The sequence below is a fragment of the Anthonomus grandis genome, chromosome 4, assembly GCF_022605725.1.
Source record: "Anthonomus grandis grandis chromosome 4, icAntGran1.3, whole genome shotgun sequence".
NCBI lineage: Eukaryota > Metazoa > Arthropoda > Insecta > Coleoptera > Curculionidae > Anthonomus > Anthonomus grandis.
In genome coordinates, this window is record NC_065549.1 from 34,208,135 (window position 1) to 34,228,273 (window position 20,139).

A 20,139-nucleotide genomic window follows, 5' to 3' on the forward strand; every position below is an offset into this window, starting at 1 on the left:
ATTGAACGTCGTAATTTGGTTAATAAGAATTTGTTCACCAATGAGGCTTCATTCACCCGAGACGGTGTTAATAATTTAAGGTATTCCCATTCTTGGTAGCTTGAAAATCTCTATGCAGCAACCGAATGGAGTTTCCAACACCGTTTTTCGGTTAATATTTGATGTGGTTTGTTAGGAGAGAAGTTAGTCGGCCCTTATGTAGTTGATGTTCGTTTGACATATTTAATTTACCTTCAGTTCTTACTAGAAGAACTGCCTATGTTTTTATAGTATATTCCGATTCAAAGAAGACAACAAATTAATGTAGTTACAATGTGAAAGTGGATAATTTGGGCGTTGTTTTCATAGTAGTATTCATTATTTTGTCAAAAAAAAAACTATTTTTCGGTATTATTGTAGTTTTTGGCACAATAACACTATTAAATTTAAAAAATCCTACCTTGGTAAGGAAGCACTTGCGAACCTATGTTCATAGGACATTTTCGACTCGAATTTATCTAAAGTATATCTATTTATCTAAAGTAAATATAAATTTTCCAAGGCAATTTTAATTAATAAAAAAAGCCAGAGATCTTCCTTAAGATGCTGTTAAGCCAAGAGGAGAATTTATATCATAAAGAAGTTACAAACGAACCAACAGATCTCACAAGATACACCTCTTTGTCAATTTTAGGTAAGCCATTACAATACAAAAGCGGCATTCCCGTAACCATCATAAACAACTTTTCTCTTCGAAGAAACATCTTAGCCTTGTTAATATGTTTAAGGACACTAAGGCTTTGTGTTTTATTTTTATTTTAATTATGGGAAAGGTCATTTTAATAATCATGGGCGACTTCTTTCAAATTAACTAGCTTAATAGGGTGATAGCTTCAGCTTATATATGAAATGATAACTATGAATGACTTATAGACCGCGAAACCACTTATAGGCGAATTGATATGGCAATTGATATACAATTCTGGTAGAAAGGGAACATAGTAAATATATTTCTAGATCTGCAAAATATATAGCATGTCAATACCAGCTTACAAAGTAAAGATTCTTCAAAGAATAGATAACTAATTAGATTGGGTTAGGTTTAATGTAAGCGATTGATAAACAGCCCTCCACTGCGACTCATCAGTTTATTGAAGATCACGTCTCTTTAAATTTCCTTTTGCAAGAGAAGTTTCAGATAAATAGTAATAAACAACAAACCAACCGAACAATTAGTCAGTATCCGTTACCTAGGAGCAAAGGCATCAATCTTTAACAAACCAATTATTTAAAATCAAAAGTCAATGTAGCCACAGTCATATGGGATTTTTTAAAAGATATCGTCTAGAAGAATCACCATATATATTAATATTAAGTCTCTGTAAGACTGATGTTAACCTATGGCATCTAAATTTAAGCTGATATAAATGAAACAAAAGCCTTAATAAATACCTTAAAACAATATCCGGTAAGACACTTTAAGTGTAAAAGAAATAATTAGATGCACTGAAAAACATGTGTAAGAATAAATGCTACAATTGAAGCAATTTTCTTTATAAAAAAAGGTACAAATAGGGACAGTAACAAATTATTAAGACAATCTATATAAAATTAAAATTAAAATGTCCTTAAAATTGTGATTGAAAGTGTTGCAATTTGATAATAAATTACATACAATATATCGAAAAATCTGATAAATATTAAAAGTAGCACATACTGTTACAAAATTGAATAATCATAGACCACGCCAAAAGTAGAAAGATTTCCAAAAATATTGTAGAGTTTGATGCCACATCCTATGAGAAGAAAGTGAATTATTTGTTAGACATTATACAAGCAAAATGTAATAAATTGCTGAAAATTGGAAGCTTATTTAGTACAAGAAATTTGGCATAACTTCACAAGTGTATAAGCTATGGCTATTCTTCTAGGAAAATTTGCATTAACGTTGTAACGTTTTTTGCTACATTTTATATATAAAAAGCTTACTATTTTTCAGGTAATATCAAAATAAAATTATATAAATTGCTGTTACAAAGTAATTATACTTTACAAAATGTAGCAATTTTTTCTTGTTTTTTTTAGTTTTTATATGCCTCTATTTTTAAGCAATATTTACTTTATTTTAGAGTGTACGAATTTAAAAAAGTTATTGTAACCACTTTTTGGTAATAGCTTTTAGGCAATATTGTAAGCTCAATAAGGATTTTTTGAGTAAAATTTCTATAGCTAAAATGAGTTTAATTAATGATGAGCTTAAGAGGTACATACAAATGAAACGTCTTATTGATTATAAATATTACTGTTTATATAGGATACATTTTGTTGGACTAAAAGCCGCTGTAGGCCATTTAGAAGATGATGAAATGGATTAATTTTAAAAACCATTGAAATGTTTAAAATTTATGGATAAGTCAATCAAGTTTTAATTAATATAGGATTTCTTGCTACAAGTAAGATAAAATTTGCTACAATTTGTAAAAAAAAGGGCGACGCAGCATTGTAGTAAAAAATACAAAGCCATTTTTTACAGCGTGGGAAAAAAAGATGCGAGATACATAGAATGTATCCAAATAGACTGGTTTATGTCGCCAAGTTAAGTTACAGAGGCAGAAAGCTTCCATCCCATCGACCATGAGGAAGACCACTGAAAAGACGGCGAAACAGCTGGAATTATGCATCACAAAATAACTCACCGGACTGACACATCTTTGCAATAAGCATACCTTTAAATCTCTTGAAAGAATAAGAAGAGGAAAAAAAAGTTTATATCAAAAACCTCGTTTAGTTTATGACGTATCAAAGCATTTATTATTTGTATTATTATTGGAGAAAGTACATACACCGAACCAACATGATTCAGCTAAAACGAAATTCACCGGAAACAATAAGTCAAAAGTAGATATGATCATAAAAAACTTGGGTAATTAGTATAAGTTCCACTTAACAACTTTATACTTATTATGCTTCTTAATTAAAAGGATGTAAATTCTATATAGAAACTAACTTAAGCATTTAAGTTATCGAGTAAGAATTAAACTCCGCGAGCTAGAATTAAAATTTTTTCATTACTGCCGTAGTGCTTTTAATTTTCTTTTTTTTAAGTTCATTATAATAATTTTTATCGCATCCTGGAGTATACATTTAAGTTACATTTACAGAATAATTTCGCTACACATTAGCCTAATTATCATATTCTTATGTTTTGTTAAATACATGCATTGGCCTAAATACTGGCTAACTATAAAATATAAGTGCATGTTATTATAATTATTTTTGAAAAAATAGATATTACTAAATAAACTAAGAATTAAGTACTTTCTAAAAAATATATTTAATGATTGTTTTATAACTACCGCTTTATAAAGAATAAAAAAAATTGATATGTATAGAATAACAAAAAAATATATAATATAGATATATATTAAGAACTCAGTTATAATTTTGTTACATATTAATGTAAAGTGTTTAAAATAAGTTATAATGCAAAGCATTTGGGAAACCCTGAACCCAAAACTGCAGTAAGACCTCCCCACTTCTTGAACTAGTTGCAGAAAATATATTATTTTATATCTATTCTATGGTAGCTAATATTGATTGACTTAGGAGATATCTCTGATATGTATCTGTAAATGCTCCTAAATCCATCTATTTTGCCCCTGTACCTTTAAAATTGCAGGCTGAATTGGGGGCTCGTACGCTCTTTAAAGTACAGAGAAGGGAAATAAGAATACTGGCAGAACTTGGACGTTATTACCGTCTAAAAAGACGTCAGGATGTTAGGCTATTAGCTCTTAGGTTCTGCAGAACTAGAACTAGAGTTTGTTTTTTAAGATTTTATGCAGTGATCAAGCAGTTACTTATAAACAAAAGTTTTTAATCTGTAAAAGATTAGTTACAATAATATTTGTAGTTGACCTTTCTAGTTTAATTTTTTGATTGTTTAATAATAACCATAGATATATTTTCCTCGGCCTGTGTGAAAAAAATATTTTATTATTTGCCCAATAACAAGTTTTGAGTATTAAAGATTATTGATTACGTAAAGGTACCATGTAACAATTTAAACTTTTTTTCTACCTTTAGAAAAGATTGATATCTGGATTTATGGAAACAACATCTTCCAAAATTATATTAACGTAATTATTTGGGCCATTATCTATCTAAATATTCTATATATATATATAAGCTGTTCTGTCTGTTACTAAACGAGATTGATATTTTCTATTCTAATCACAAATATTTTAATTTAAGGAGTAAATTACTGATATCTTAAACCCATGCAGCTTTTATGATGATTGAAGTTGTTTAGAGCTCTTTTTAAATATTCCTACAATATAATATTCTGAAACTTACCCAAGGTATGATCTTATCAAGTTTTCTCATCATAAAATAGACATATTAACGGTAGTATAAATATACAATAATATATTTGTTTTTCTAGAATGGTGTTCAGTTAATTTCACAAGTTCGTGCAAAATTATCCTTGATAATATTTCCAATTTAAGCATAAATTAAAAAAACTTATTTATACAGGACAATAATTGTAATCATTATACATAATGATAAGTAAAGGGTTATTTGAAGTAATAGGTGAACCTATAATGAAACAATCATTTGTGTTATTGCTTTCTGATAATATAGTAAATTTTTTTTTAATTGAGATAATGATTGTGCGTAATTTATGTAAAATGTACTGATAGTTTCATGTATATCATTCTGAATGAAAAATGACGCATAGAAGGAAGGTGGCGGATCTGACTCTATTTTATTGATACTATTAGGCTAAATGCTCTTCTGAGCTGGTCCATATCATCCCACCTAGAACTATGGATTTAAGATCTACTCGACAGACAGACGCGACTTATGAATATCGAGTGCTTCTGCAGACGCGTAGAACATCAAATATCGAAACTCCTTTTTCTGGAGAAGTGCAAGTCTGTGGAATAGACTTCCAAAACACGTCTTTTCCGAATATTACAACTTGCAAAACTGTAAGTAAAATATCCACAGACACCTTCCTAGCACCGAGGCTAGTAGTGATACTCGAGTACCATAAGGTTTGCCCTTTTGTGCCAGTATATTCCGTAAAAAAAATATCTTGTAAGAAAAAACTTTTTTTAAATCTCCTATAATACTACTGGGTCGTTCAAATGATAAAATGACAATTATTATAGTAAAGCACGCTCACCCCAAATCTTTACAGTTATTTAACAAATCTACGCTATAATTTGTCACCAACGAGCGTAAAATTAATCTAATTATCCTTAAGACTACATTTTCTGGTAACGGATTACATACATGAAATGCGTGATACTATAGAGGTCGCCAATAATTGTCAGCAATCAAAGTCAGCCAACAATTAAAATCTAAAACAATGACTAGTTTTATGCCTGACTTTACTTAAAATTATAACCTTTTGGATAATTAGTCATTGTGGATTTCTCGCAAGATGCATTGATAATTATACTGTTACCACATGTTAATTAAGTTATAAATAAAAATTAATTAGTAACTTTTGATATACAGGGTGCCTCCGATTAAGTCGGCACTATTAGTATCTTTGTTAATATTTAAGATACAGGGTCGGTTAAATTAGCAAACTAGTAGGATTTTTTCTGTAGATTAAAATGGTGAAAACAGAAAAAAAATTGAACATCGCGTTTTCGAGAAAAATGTACTTTTGTTAAATGGAATCCCCTGTATATTTTTACATAAATCAAAAGATAATAATTTTCTTAATAAAAAAGTTTATTTACACTAATAGCCTAAACCTAAAAATAACAAAGTTATAGCGATATTAATAATTTTGTCAAATTTAGGCAAGTTGGCTTTGAACTTTTTGAGAGCAAAACAAATAAATCATTGTTTGAATAATAAAATGACAGCAGCCATAGAGATTTTATTAAATAAAGAAATACTGACAGTTACATGTTAGCAAAGTTTGTGATTTTTGTAAAATTTAAATTAGTAAAATGCCTTTTACGCATATTGAAAAATGTGATATGTTAGAATGTTACCTTGTATGTCGTAGATTATCGCCATATCGCTATTGTCGAAGAGTATCGCCAGAGATTCCAGACTCGTAACTTGCCAAACCGTAGATACTTTTTAATTCTCTACAGAAAATTTAGAAGTAACGAAAACGTGTTTAAAAGAACTAGAAGAAGGAACCAATAAAGTAAGTGAGGATGTTGAAATTTCTATTTTGGCATATTTTGAAGCTCATATGGAAAACTCAAGAGATTTAGCAAGAGCTTACGGTGTGAGCTTAGTAACAATTTGGCAGGTCTTAAAGAAACACAAATTTGTGCCATATAAGTATCGACCAGCACATATTATATACATTGCCTGGCGATAACGAAAGAAGACTTGCTTTTTGCAACTGGTTACGTAATGCATATGAAGCTAATGATAATATTTTAAACCATATAATTTGGAGCGACGAAGCTAATTTTTCAAACAAAGGTATGTTTAACCGTAAAAATGTATACTATTGGTCCCAAGAAAATCTTTTCCTTACTGATCCCAGAAATCCTCAAAATCAATTTAGTATAAACGTTTGGTGCGGCTTAATAGGAAGCCAAGTAATAGGACCTGTGTTTTATGATGGCACTTTGACTGGAAGGGGATATGTTGATCTCATATTATCTGGAGCGCTTGAAGATTATTTGGATAATGTTAACTTGGAGAGACGGCAACAAATCTATTTTTAACAGGATGGAGCACCTCCCCGTCAACTAAATGATGTAAGAATATTACTTAATAGACTGTTTGACGATAAATGGATTGCGATACATGGCCCGATTCGTTGGCCACCTAGGTCACCAGACCTAACCCCTCTAGATTTTTATTTTTGGGGTTACATAAAAAATGAAGTGTATAAAAAAAAATACAGAACCGTTGATGAACTTCAAACACATATTAGGCAAATAATTGGATCAATAGATAGAAGATCAATATTAAAAGCCACAAGACGTGTGCTTAAGTGTGCTCAGAAATGTATTGAATGAGAAATGTAGTTTTACTTGATGTTATTTATTTCAAAGCCAACTTGTCTAAATTTGACAAAATTATTAATATCGCTATAACTTTGTTATTTTTAGGTTTATGCTATTAGTGTAAATAAACTTTTTTATTAAGAAAATTATTATCTTTTGATTTATGTAAAAATATACAGGAGATTCCATTTGACAAAAGTACATTTTTCACATTTTCTCGAAAACGCGATGTTCAATTTTTTTTCTGTTTTCACCATTTTAATCAACAGAAAAAATCCTACTAGTTTGCTAATTTAACCGACCCTGTATCTTAAATATTAACAAAGATACCAATAGTGCCGACTTAATCGGAGGTACCCTGTATACTAGGCTTTTTGTATATACATTCATATCATGAAAATAGAAACCAAATCTCTTGATTGCAAAATCTGATAAGACACACGTATGAACTTCTGCGCTTTGTTAATTAACAATTAATCAGTATGGATTTTGTAAAAAGAGTTTGTCAAAGCATGCTGTTTTTAAAATACTATATATTTTAATATATACAATATACGAGTTTTTTATTTTAACATGACGAGAAATAGTTGCGATTACAAAGGGGATATGGACATTTATTAAATAGCCAACACAAAACCTCGCGTGCAGGGTAATGTTTTTCTTATAATTGTGTATAAGGTTCTCGCGCTACTGTGGCTTTTTTACATATACGTTTTTCTTTAAATATCCTCAGAGAAAAAAGCTCTCGAGGGATGACAGTCGCGATGTGAAAACTTGGTGACAACATTATTTCTCGCACTCTTTAGCAGATCAGACCTGCTTCTTGGAAGAAAATATCCTCGAGATCAATTTAATACAACTAGAGGCACAAAAACTTGGGTAACATTTCACGTTATCGTATTATCCCAAGCGCATTTTTGAAGAAGTATGGTTTAATCATTCCAGCCGTCCGAAATGCGCACCAAGGGGTATTTCACTATAGATGTATTGATGTACCAATTCAATTGACATTCTGTCTTAATAAAGATTTTTTCTTTTTTGAGAAATGGTGATGCTCCAGGGCCCAATTAATGAATCTTGTATGCGTGCAAAAGCAGATCTTTTGTTTCTTTGTTTGTTTATGCAAAGCGGATCTTGGACATGTAATTCTTTTATTGCTGCGTAGCTGCATGAATGGTACCATAGTTTTTAGTTAAGACTAAAATATAGTATAACGGTGCAACGGGACAGAGACAGAGAGGCAGGAACACGCGCGAATGAACTTAAGGCACACAACTATTCCCTCAATATAAAATTTAGTATTATCATTGCAACTCGACTCGGAGAACTCGTAATTCTTTGGAAAAACCACAGTGCCGACTAATGACAGCAATGACTAGCCTAGAGCCTATTTTCTGCTACCACGTCGATCAAAAAAGTGAGCAGGCCTTTGTTGACCTTCGGGAATAGCAGTAGGATAGACTGATTTATATTAGGTGAAATACTCGTAGATCCTAGTTTAGAATTATACAAGATGGCCTTACCAAAATGGTCTATAGTTTTATACTCAACATCGGAGCATCGTAAGTATTTAGCTGAAAAAAGACACAGTTTGCATTAACGTCAATGCTTAATTATTTAATGAAAAGATCTTCCTACAGGCTACTTCGAAGCTATTATCAGCTGCCGGTTTCATCTGAAAATCGGGTAACTATCTATTTGATGGGATAATCTACCGATATATGAACAGCTAGCTTACATCATTTATCGGCTGTTGGTACCATCTTACCCTACACAAAGTTAATATGTAATTATATGCAAGTATCTAATCCTAAGGGTATTGGGTACCCGGGCCTAACTAAGGATAGAGGATCAGCTCGAATCAGTTATTGATAACTAGCACTGCGATTTGCCCCTCGTTGTTTATTCCTAATAATTAATTTATTTCTTACAAATTATTGTATTAAAAATTAAATTTATTCTTTACTATGTGTGTTTAGCTGACAATATGTAAGATTTTCATCTTATTAGATAAGACATAGCATTTAGAATGATTGGTAATATCATAAAGTCAAACATCTTAGTAACATTTAAAAATGCTTTATTTGTCATCAATTCAATCATATATTCATTGTTGTTGTTGGAGGGTGGAACGGCATTTAGAAAGCACATAACAAATATTACTATTTAGTTTATCAAAAAGGTTCTTTCGTATAAGCTATTTTCTTTTGCCAAGGTCTATAAGTCCAGGTTTATATCTGAATAGAGGCTTCAAACCGATTGATTTGAATGTGTGGTAATGTTTAATCTCTTTAAAATAGAATTTAACTATTATAATTAAATTATGAAAACATACTATTCTAATTAGGTCATAGCCCCTGATTTTCGTCATTTACGTTGTGTAAATCGATTACGGAATGTAAGTAGTTCTAAAATAACAATAAAGCAAATGAAGTATGTACAGTTATAGATCTGCAGAAAAGAGGCTATTTTATTTAAAATTGAAAAATTCATCAGGCAGATTAAATATACCAAAGAGGATTTATGATCAAATTAAAGAATTGTGGTTACCGGATAAAAAAATAATATACAGGATGCCGTAACAAAACTGAAGTAAAATGGAACTGTCAAATCAGACTGTTTCTTTAAAGAAGCTAATTAAGAAAATGCCCTTACAATTTTATTAACTTTACAAAAAATTATCTTCAAATTAATAGAATCATACATTTCATTTTCACATCAAGATCATCAAAATACATAAAAGAAAAATGGTAAAAGTTATAAAGCTGCATAAATAAAGAACAATTGTCGAATGGATGAAAATCTGGTCGAAGTCAAGGGGTTAAAATTGGTTGCCATTTATCTGATACTATCAACGTCAGCTCAGATATTCCTCAAGGCGGTTATACATCTCCCTCACTTTTTAGCATTTTTGTTAATGATATAGCTGCATGTTTTAGGAATAGCAAATGCTTAATGTTGGCTGATGACCTGAAATTTTGGAAAATTGTTGATGGCTTAAAGGATTATTTGCAGGCTGACTTGGATCGTCTACATATTTGGTGTTATAAAAATAAACTCCACTTAAATGATGAAAAATTTATTAGATAAAAAAGTTTATCTTTATCTTTAGTTTCATAAGGGTCGTTTATTGTGGCCTGATCAAATTCATGTTGGAATATTGTTCAGTAGTTTGGTCTCCCTTTACTCAAAAGAGTTCATACCGGAAACTCTAGAGCGAATCCAACATAAATTTCTTAAGTATTGTGTCTACCATACTAACACTATTATCAACAATCATGATTATGCACTCCTCGAACAGTCTTTGTCTTTACCTTCATTTAGGGTTCGTCATAATATGTTGGAAGCTGTATTTGTATACAAGATTATTCATGGATTTGTTGATTGTCCAAACTTCTCAAAGTCCAACTCTCTCTTCTTCAAAAAGTCGGATTCACTTCAATGTTCCTGTTCTGGCTTTACGTTTTCATGATACTTTTAACATCCCTTTTCGTAAAACGACTTATGATATTCATAACCCACTGACCTTCAGTGGGATCAGTGGGACGGCTAAATAATTTTAACTATGTAAGTAATAAATATATAAACTTAAAGCATCAAACCTAATTTAACTTAACTTTACCACTTGTTTTAAAGGAGAGAAAACTTCTCTAGAAATAATAACCACTTCCGTAAGAGAGCAGTGGTGCACATCACGTAAAGACGAAATGCCGTTAAGGTTTGTGATTATTACAAAAATTAGTGATTTTGTTGCTATTTTAAATCGCATAGCTTATAAATAAAATATTTGAGAAAGCCGCGAATTACAGATACAAATAGTCAATGAGATTATGACCAAGCTTATATACAGGGTGGCCAAAACAGTTCAGCAAAGTTATAGATACGGCTTTTAATGTGAAAGTTTAAAAAAAAATTGTACAGGGTGAGTTTTTCAAAGCGCGGAGTAGTATTATGCATTGATGATATTATTTATCGATGACGTGCTCCTGGACTATTATTTGGTTAAGCATTCTTCACATTTTAAAAATATTTTGGACTATACAGAGTGCTCCGAAAAAGCAGGGCACTACAAAAGTTAATTTTTTTAAATGGAACACCCTGTATTGCAAAACATTTTTGAATTCTTTGCGTAATTACCAATCTTTTTTGATAATGGTTTAATATGCCAAAAACTAATGGTTTAGGAGATAAATCAAATTTTGTTAAAAATTTAGAATTTGCACGCATCTCTTTAATATTAAAATTTAGCACCTAAATTTTGAATACAGACTTAATTTTTATCATCAGAAGTAAAATAAAGTTACTTTGATATGCGTGCTATGTAAAATTATTCATTTTGTTATACAGGGTGTTTTTTTTGAAAGGCCAAACTTGCCCAACTTTAAATATAAAAATCTCTCTTATTTTAACTGAAACACCCTGTATATTTTCATGTCATCTTATAGCTTACTTAAGAGCCTATAAATGTTATTAATAATATTCTATCCCTATCTCTAATAGTTTTTGAAATATACTTATATTTCTTCATTTCGTGTAATTTTTTTCTTATAAAATGAAACAAATTTATGGACGTTTCTTTTTATTAAATTCACTTATTTTTATATAATAAAAGTTAATTTCTGTTCAACAAATGTTCAAAGATATGTCCTCCTTGTTCGATACAAATATTAATTCTTTTAATTATATTTTGTCGAACATGGTATAACATTCCTGGTGTTACGGTTTGACAGGCATCCCTAATTCTAATAATCATATCCTCCCTTGTAGTTGGTTTTGTTGCATAGACTTTATCTTTGAGATAACCCCACAGAAAGAAATCTAGCGGCGTAAGATCGCAAGACCTTGGCGGCCATGCAACAAATCCTCCGCGACCAATCCATCTTTGAGGATATTCTTGATACAAATATTCCCTTACTGCACGATGAAAATGGGGAGGCGCACCATCTTGTTGAAACCACATACTTTGCCGTTCCTGGAGATTGACTTCTTCTAATAATTCAGGCAATTGCTGCTGTAAAAATACTCGATATGAATGCCCATTCAAAGGTTCATTAAAAAAATATGGTCCAATTATACGGTTATTATGGATGCCGCACCATACATTAAGGGACCAATGATTCTGGTGCTGAACCTCACGTACCCAATGAGGGTTCTCTGTTGCATAATAGTGCATATTATGCCTATTGACAGCACCATTGCTTTTAAATGTCGCCTCGTCGGAATACGTAATATAGTTAACAAAATTTGGATTAATTTCAATTTTGCGAAGTAACCATTCACAAAAAGTTACACGTAGCTGAAAATCTTGATTGTGAAGTTCTTGATGCAACTTAATGTGATATGGGTGTTATTTATATTTCCGTGTTGTCCGGTTTACCGTTGTCTGCGAAACATCAGAAAGTAAGGCTACCAATGTGGGGATCCTCCTCAATTTGCAAAAGAATTTCAAGTTCTTTACCTTCATTTGCCACCCTATTAGCAACATTACGTTTTGGCAGATCCACGCTACCAGTCGTCATAAATCGGTCCATAACAACGCGAAAACTGCGGGAATCGGGTGTGCGCCGTTAAGGATATTTTTCTCTATATAGCCTTTGAGCTAGCAGACAATTTTTATTTGCTTCACCCAAAACAAAAATCATATCAATAAATTAATTTCTTGAATAATTCATTTTTAATATTGAAAACAAATATCTAAAAAACACCTTAAAACAAATCTAACTATTAATCTCTAATTAACTAATGTAACTGTCTTTTTGTTATTGAGATTTTTTTCATTTGTTTCCACGGCGCCTTGATGGATACATAAAAAATACGAGGTGCTTCAAAACTTTAAGTCGGCATTGTCAGTTTTTACAGGAGAAAAACAGAAAAATCCATGATATCTCAAAAACTGTTAGATATAGAGATAGGACATTATTAATAAAATTTATAGACTCTTAAGTAAGCTATTAGATGACATGAAAATATACAGGGTGTTTCATTTAAAATAAGAGAGATTTTTATATTTAAAGTTGGGCAAGTTTGGCCTTTCAAAAAAAACACCCTGTATAACAAAATAAATAATTTTACATGCATGCATATCAAAGTAACTTTATTTTACTTCTGATGATAAAAATTAAGTCTGTATTCAAAATTTAGGTGCTAAATTTTAATATTAAAGAGATGCGTGCAAATTCTAAATTTTTAACAAAATTTGATTTATCTCCTAAACTATTAATTTTTGGCATATTAAACCATTATCAAAAAAGATTGGTAATTACGCAAAGAATTCAAAAATGTTTTGCAATACAGGGTGTTCCATTTAAAAAACTTTTGTAGTGCCCTGCTTTTTCGGAACACCCTGTATAGTCCAAAATATTTTTAAAATGTGAAGAATGCTTAACCAAATAATAGTCCAGGAGCACGTCATCGATAAATAATATCATCAATGCATAATACTACTCCGCGCTTTGAAAAACTCACCCTGTATATATACGTCAGATTGTATATTTTTGTTTTTGGGGTGACATATTTATAAATAAATTTTAGCACTATAACTTCAATTAGCGGAGGTCGCATTCACATTTATTTAAAAGAGCGTTAAATTTTCTTTAAAATGGCGCTTTGGTTTTTAGATTTGAGCTACGCATGCTATAGAATTTTAGACACTTTTAAACACTTTTGGAAAATAAATTGGGACAAGGGGTGCTATAAATTGGCCCGCCAGATCACCCGATTTGTCTTCTCTTGGGTTCATTTTTTGAGATATCTAAAATTGACAATGAAAAATGACATGACAATGACAAAAAATTGCATCACTGATAAACACCATCAATTTACACCCGATATTCTTCAGAATATCCAGGAATACTTTAAACAGTTCTTCTACTATTGCATGAAGGTGAACTAGGGATATTTTCAACAATTAACTAAATAAAAGGTAAGTTACTAATTAATATAAGTAAACTGAATTTTTTGGCAACGAGTTGTAATGAGTTACTTATTTTATTGGGTATTACGTCACTTATATCAAAAATCAATTTAGAAATTACTATCTCACACACTCAAAAATTGAAAATAAGAAGAAAATATACTTAGTCGCGTATTTAAAAGAAATATGAACTCAAATCTATAATGATGCCGTTCGATATACTTAATCTAATTTAAGTTCAATAAGTTTTAAATACAATAATTTACTTGAGGTATAATAGATTTTATTATATTTTTTTATATTAGGAGCTGAGATTTAATCTATTAATCTCTGAGCTTGTTTCTTCTTTTCAATATCCTACCTAACTTTGTTATGAATATTAAAATAAAAAACGATAAAAACAACGAGAAGACCTACTTTTTAAAAATACCTAATTTAAACCAACGTTTCAGTAATTATATCTACTACCGTTATCAAGATAATTAAAATTAAATTAAAAATATAAACAAAATATACTTATCTTTCAAATTTTCTGCTATATAATAATTCCTTTAAAACTCCTTCCTAATTCGACAATACTTTTAATACTTTTTTATATAATTTCACGGTTTATTAATAGTTTGACAGACTGTTTTGAAAGATTACAAAAAATTCAAAGGTTACTTCTTTAAAATTAAAGAGGTTTGATCTTAATGTAATTTAATGATAGAAAATATATGAATATCTTTTAAATTATTAATTAATTTTGAGAATGCCCTGTTCTGCCTTTCTTTTTAGCAAAGGAATCCATGTATTATTAAAATCAATTAAACAAGTAGCTAAGCATTTATCTTCATTTAACATGATAAATGCACTTTCCTTTAGTTGACGTAATTTTGAAATTGGTTCCTTTGCTAAAATTGATGAAGCATTCCAGTTTATTCTATGGTTATTGTCGAATGCATGTTGTGTAATTTTGGATTTTTGAAAATCATTGTTTTTTATGTAAGATTTATGTTCAATAATTCTTTTTGGTAATGATCTACAGGTTTCACCTATGTAAAATTTACCACAAGTACAAGGAATTTTATATATTTTTGTTAAATTCATTATTATTAAAAGGTTTAGTTTTTGTTAATAAATATCGTAATGTGTTTTGTGATTTAGAAATAGTTCTTATAATAATTTTTTTTGCAATTCTTTTTATCTTCTCAGAACAACCTGAAATAAATGGTAAAATAAGATTTGTAAACATTGGTGGATTCAATTTTATACGTGGATTATCAAACTCTTTAAGGCAATTTTCCAAAAATTCTTTGGGATAATTATTTTGTATTAAAATATTTTTAATAAAATATTTTTCAGTTGTTAAATATTGATTATTACAAATACTGTTTGCACGATCACATAAACTTTTTACCACTCCTCTTTTTACCATTATTGTAGGACTAGAATTAAAATTAAGATATCCATTAGTATGAGTTGGTTTACGAAAAATTCTAGTTTCAAAAAAAAATTAAAGACATCTTTTTTAATTAAAATATCAAGCAAAGGAAGCTTGTTGAAAAAAAACGAGTTGTAGATCTTAAAGACAATGCGCCATTTCAAAGAAAATTTTAGATCATTTTAAATGATGTATCACAACATATCCCTTCTAGTTTAAGAAAAACAAGGGTGAATTCAGTCCTCGCTGAGGGTGAATTTATCTATAATTATTTCCCCCTGTATAGAGTTTTTAGATATAATGATTCTATTGAAACTAAAAAATGTAATCCTCGTCACAGACACTATTCATTAAAATGTAAACATTCGAAACAGTAACAGACCGTCTGAAAATCAATAATTAAGATTGAATCTAGTAAGTATGTGAAATATTAGGAATTTAAGAAATTCCACACTTATGAGAAATCTGCAAACGCAACACCTAACTAACTTATTCTTTTACAAAGCATTAGATCGTAGACATTTATTTGCAGTTAACTTTGCTACATTTTAGACACTTGTGAATATTAAATTAAATTTTGTTACTGATAAACCAAGGATGTGTAAGATTTGTTTCTGGAGAAAACACACTCATAATATCATAAGCAAAAATAAAAGTAGCTAAAGATGCGATGATGTAAGAAATTACTTAAAAAAAATAGGTGGCGTACTAAAGCAAAGCAGAATAAGTGTTTAAGTATAATCAGCTAAATACTCCGATCAAAAGCCTTTTAGAAGTTTTACTGATGCCATACGTCATTAGCGGCAATCTGATATTTTTTTTATTTTCATTAGTTTTTTGATTTAAACAAGTTTTAACAAAATTGTTTGTTATAGGTAAAAAGCTTTATTATCCAAAATGTGAGTATTTTTAGCTTGAATCTAGTTAGCCTTCACGTTTCAAATTTTTGACGAAAATTTAATTAATTAAATTTAAGTTTAAATTTCACTTGCAAGCTGTTATTGCAATTTCACTTGCATCCACATATAAAAAAACAGGCGTTCAACTTTTGTCCTATTTCCTATGAGTATATTCTATTTATAAAATATCAAATTCTGTGTTTGATACGAATAAATCTTCTTGTTGAATTTTGACAAGGATTTTTCCAAAAAAAGAAAGTTTCTTAGCAGGTGGCAGCATACTTCTAACAGGTAAAAAGCAGGAGTTTTGACAGCTGTCCAAAATAAATTATGTCTTGCGGCGACTAGGGTGTCCCGAAATTACATCGCAATATTTTACCAGCTGCATCTTTGTCTAAAAATAAGACAAAAACCTCATATACAGGAATCTTAAAAAGTGAATCGTTTTCATGTTACAGGGTGTTTTATAATTTCTATGCCTGGTCGTTATTTTTCGAAATTTTTATCGTATACTACTGTTGTTATTAACTGATTTTATATTATTTTATGCTAAAATGTATGCAGGGTAGATTAAAATTAGTCGTCAGCAAAGATAAAAATGTCATAACTGTTTTTCTGGTTACTTTTTAATTATTTGGATGGTAAAATTAAAAACAACCAACATTTTTATATAAAAAGGTGCTCTTGTCTTATTTCGATAGAAGCGCCCGTTTTTGAAATAATCAGGCATAAATAATTTGCAACCTACACTCATAAAGCATTTTTGATCACGTTTAATAAAATTAAAAGGTATGTCACAAGTCATCAGGTATAAACATGACATAAGACTATTACAAATACTTAATTTTAAGATCAAAAACTATTTTCTTTGTTTAGTATTTTATTTCAAAATTGTAAATAGTGTGTAAATATTTGAAAAAAATTTAAAACATTAACTTATTAGCTAAGAAAAAAAACTCAAAATACCAAACAAAACAAACGAACAAAAAATTTATTAAAAGCAGAGGCTTCTAACGAAACAAGACGAGAGTACCTTTTTTATGTAAAAATGTTGGTTCTTTTTAATTTTACTATCCGAATAATTAAAAAATAACCAGAAAAAAAGTTATAACATTTTTATCTTTGCTGACCACTAATTTTAAACGACCCTGTATACATTTTAGCATAAAATGTTATAAAATCAATTAGTAACAATAACGTACATATCTATACGATAAAAATGTCGAAAAATAACGACCAGGCTTTTTAAAAATATTAACAAAAAATCATCTTTAATAGAAATTATACAACACCCTGTAAAATGAAAACGGTTCACTTTTCAAGATTCCTGTATTTGAAGTTTTGAAAATCTTATTTTTAGACAAAGATAAGGCTGGTAAAATATTGCGATGTAATTTCGGGCCACCCTGTATAACTAACTAAATTTTAGAGAGAAATTCAAAGAAGTCAAGAACAATAGAAAAGATACAAAAATACAGTAATAATGAAAATTTGCCTGTTATTTGGTAAATTATTTTTTTTGCGAATTCTTATTTTATCATAAAAAATCATTAATTTAGTTTATGTAAGAATATAAATCTTATGCAATAAGAATAATATTTAAGCCTATACCGGCCCATTGTTAACATTATAAAAATATTTAACGCTTTTATTTTTTAGTTTTCAATGAATAACTATAGTGAAGTAAAATTAACTATATACAGTGTGGTGACTTTAACTGGAATAAATTCAGTTAAAACTAATCAAATTTTATCTCGCAAAATTCCTGAGACTCGTCAATTTTTGTTTTTTTTTTCACATTTCAAGATAGTTTTTGTATTTTTTCACCTACAGGGGGAGTCCAAATTAAGCCAATTTTTTTTCTCAAATGGAAAGCCACTTTTTTTAAACTCTCATTGAAAAGAACCCTTTTTCTTGATTAAATTGCCCTATTTACTTTTGTGATTATCTAAAGGAAAAATACGAAAAAAAAACATTAAATTATTAAAAGTCTCGAAATATTTTGTGTTGGTAAATTTTTGGCGTGTTTGTTTATTTTATTGGTATCGAGACATTTCCTGACATTGTTGTAGTGTCACTGTTAAAGTGAATTTCAACCAGTTGTTAAATAAGTTAACTTATATTGAAAAAATGCCTTATTTATCCGAATCCCACAAGATTGAAATCTTAATGATGATTGGTTATGGGGACAGAAGTCGTACTCAGCTAGAGGTTGTCCACTTATTCAGGCAGAAATATCCAGATTTGCCACCTATTAACCAAGGTATGGTTAGTAAAATCGAAAGCAGATCTTGAGAAGTTGGGCACGTGAGAGTTGTTTCAAGACAAAGGTCTTCTAAAATCGATGAAAACACCCAATTAAATGTATTGTTAGCGATGGAAGAAAATCCAGTAACTGCAGCCAGAAGAGTAGCTCGCGAAAACTCTATTCATCATAAATCTGTGCTAAAAATTTTAAAAAGTGCAAACAAAGGACCTTATAAAACGCAACCCGTTCAAGAGTTATTGGAAGACGATCCAGATCGCAGAGTTCAGTTCTGTGAATTAATGATGAACGCCATTGACGAAAATCGCATATTTTCGGAGTGGATCCTTTTTTCTCATGAGGCTACATTCACCCTAAATGGTGCTCATTTTGAGCATCTTATACATTAAACGCAACTTTTAATAATTTAATAGTTTTTATTTTTTTTTCGTATTTCTCCTTTAGATAATCACAAAAGTAAATAGGGCAATTTAATCAAGAAAAAGGGCTCTTTTCAATGAGAGTTTAAAAAAAGTGGCTTTCCATTTGAAAAAAAAAGTTGGGGTTAATTTGGACCCCCCCCCTGTAGGTGAAAAAATACAAAAACTATCTTGAAATGTGAAAAAAAAAACAAAAATCGACGAGTCTCAGGAATTTTGCGAGATAAATTTTGATTAGTTTTAACTGAATTTATTCCAGTTAAAGTCACCACACTGTATAAAAGTACTTAGTACAAGTATCTACTCTATAGATAAATGAAAGGAAAGGAAATGGGAAATTATCATAACTAAAAGTAAATAAAATCTTTTTATTACAGATTAAAATATTAAATATAAATTTTGACTAAAAGTGTATTTCATGTTAAATTAAATCTTAAACCTCCTTTGAAATTTTTAGGTTTTGAATTAAAATCGTAACCTTTGAGTCTTTTAAAAACTTTGACTTAAGATAAATTCCAAAGTTACAACAGAAATGTGATTAACGAGTTTTCTACTAAATAAGTTAATATTTTGTACTTAATTTGTTATCAATATATTCTAAAATTAATATATATAATATTCTAGAGCATCGATATTAAGTTGTTATTTTACATATGAGATAAACTCATCTGAGATAAAAATCATGTATAGGTCTTAAGCTATATAGGATATTTCTAACTTACCTTAATAATCACAATGTTAAGAAAACCACAATAAATAAAAATACTTAAAATCGCACTAATAAATGCAACCGGCAATGCAAAGAACGCAGATTATATACCGCAAATCGGTCTGCGAGGTCGACGTTACTTCTTCAGCGATGTACAACAGTCCGCGCGCGAGTTGGGCTCTTTATCGCCTACTAGTCTAGTAAGCCGAGAGTTATAATTGTGGTTGACAAGAGGTACTCTACCATACCATACCACACCATTTCCACCATCCACAGGCATCCAACCATGCGGTTTTTCTATACTAATTCGCTTCTTAATTTTTACGCTTTACTGCGTAAATCTGGGAATGTTATATTACAGGAATTTTCGTAAATGAATAAAAAATACATTTTCATAAAACGCGTATCGTGAGTTTAACTGGGTTTTTATGAGTTTTTATACAAAGATGAAGAATTATGGGACATTCTGCAAATAGGAAAGGAGACAAAGTAAAAGTGATATTGGCCGATATATGTACAACATATGAGTG

At 29.9% G+C, this 20,139-nt stretch overlaps 1 protein-coding gene across 1 annotated transcript in view; it reads right to left on the reverse strand.

The window, feature by feature from the left end:
• LOC126735613 (A disintegrin and metalloproteinase with thrombospondin motifs adt-1-like) overlaps positions 1-19,815 on the reverse strand; it is a 224,637-nt gene extending 204,822 nt beyond the window's left edge. The window contains exon 1 of the mRNA XM_050439673.1: positions 19,623-19,815. The gene's annotated coding sequence lies outside the window, so the exon portion shown is untranslated. The remainder of the gene's footprint in view (positions 1-19,622) is intronic.
• Positions 19,816-20,139: the final 324 nt, after the last annotated feature.